Below are 2174 nucleotides of genomic sequence, written 5' to 3' on the forward strand. Positions count from 1 at the left end.
CATGGTATAATGAAAAGAAAAAGAAAAAAGAAGAAAAGTTCAGAATTCTGGTGACCAAAGCCATCCAAACTCATGACCTGCATAAAATCTTTCTTTTTTACATCTAACAGTCTTTCCTGAAAAGGGAGGGTTCTACTTACTATATATTCTTGCAAGTGCTACTTTTTTTATTAAGAGTAAATTATAGAACATCACCTTCTGAAACTGGAGAGGAGTTTTTATTAAAAAAGAAGTCAAGATATTCATATGTAAATGTAGAAACAAGTTCCTAAAGAATGACAACAAACTCCTGCATATAGTGTTTACCTTGTGCCACTATTTATGTATTTACTGCTTTTAGCTTTTGTGACAACAGTTTTGCTTTTGTAAAAACACTACCGCCTTTTTATCAATAAGGAAACTGAGGAACAGAGAGGTTACCCATCTTGCCCAGGTTCCCAAAGCTATTAAATAGAGAAGGTGAAATTCAAATCAAGGCAATCAGGCTAACCATTCCTTTTCATGGTCAACTGCCATTGTTATCACTAATGTTTTTTTTACTATGGATACAATAATTATTGATAGTTTATATTTGTAGCTTGCTGTTTGTGTGAGGCCTTTTGGCATATCCATTTTCTGAACCTGACTGGATGTGATAAACGTGAATTGAAGTTAAATGAAGTTGTACCTGTAAATGTATTCATCACCCTGATCCATTTTGTTGTCACAAGACCTGGACATGAGGTCAATTTTATAACTGTATTATACACAGACACATCTCAGTCTTCATGGTTGGATGTGTAGAAAGAGGTGGGAAGATGCAAACTAGATGCCACTGGCTTCAGACTAAGGAAAGGAAGGAGGAAAAGGAGGCATCCCCAGGGCCACCAGTTTCCCAGGAGATCCAACATGGCGGCCCTTTCAGCGGTCAGTTGCAAGGGGTCAGGGGAGGGGGCCCAGAGGGAGCACTTGGAGACAGTCTTTACAGAGTGAGTCATTACTCTGTGGAGTGGGCAACTCCCAAAGGAAGCAGATAATGTAACCCTGAGCATGTTTGAGGAAGAGGGAGACAGGCACTTACAGGAAATAAAAGATGTGTTCTTAGGGAGCCAGACAGGTCTATATAAATTGTAGAGACCATTGCCTTTTGCAATGGCTGCTTCTAAACCATGGGAAGGAGCTGGACCCAAAATGGCCAGAGAAGTGACAGGCTTATATGGACGCCCCTCAATTCTGAGTTGATGTCAAAGGATGGGTGCCATCTGAGAGGAGCTCAGAGGCCTTGGTTGGGTGGAAAACCCCCTTCTGAATCTGTCCTGGCCATCTCCTGAGCTTCCCTGACCAGCAATTCCCACAACAAGCAGACCATCTGCTGGTGTCCCCTATATCCTCTGCCTGGTGGTCACCACTTGAGGCCTGCCGTCTCTCTGCCCACCCATCCTCTGCCAGGATGACTGCTTTCCTTTATACAATTGGCAAAGCGGGGATGTTTAAGCAGTTCTTGTGCCATCCCATTTCTTTTCTCAAAGGCAGTTTCCCTAATTCCCTGGGTGAATTTGTATACTTTCCTCACCTCCTATCATCCCTAGTTTAGAATATTTGCATCATTGTATTGCAACTATAGTTTAATCTTGTCCCTCAACTAGACTGTGAACAAAATCAGAGAAGAGCAAGTTAGTGCCATTAAGTGCTCTGACTCTCTGGTCAGATGCCATGTGACCTCAAGCACATGCCTAGATTTCTCTATGCTTTGAGCTTCTCCTCTGTAAAGCTGGAATCATCATCGTGGTGACCTTACATGATTGTTGTGGAAAACCTAATGAAATCGCGCATTTTAGCACAGTATGGAGCACAGTGTGTAACTGTCACTATTATCAATCCATGTCTAAATCCTGAGTCTTAGCACTGTCCTAGGCCATAAAGGTACACTGTAGTGATCAAGCACAAGCATTTTGGGCACTTCATTTAATGGAAAATATTTTTGTTCAAATTTAAACTTAGGTAAAAAACAGTACAGAGAATTAATCTTAGAGAATCAATGCTGAGACCAAATTACCTGGATTGGATTTTGCTTCTATTAGCTATGTGGTTCTGGGAAGTTTATTTAAACTCTCTGTGACTGGGCATGTGGCTCACTCCAGTGAATCCCAACTACTAAGGAGGCTGAGACAGGTGGATCACAAATTAGAGGCCAG

Source organism: Sciurus vulgaris, assembly GCF_902686455.1.
Source record: "Sciurus vulgaris genome assembly, contig: HiC_scaffold_152_arrow_ctg1, whole genome shotgun sequence".
Taxonomy (NCBI): Eukaryota; Metazoa; Chordata; class Mammalia; order Rodentia; family Sciuridae; genus Sciurus; species Sciurus vulgaris.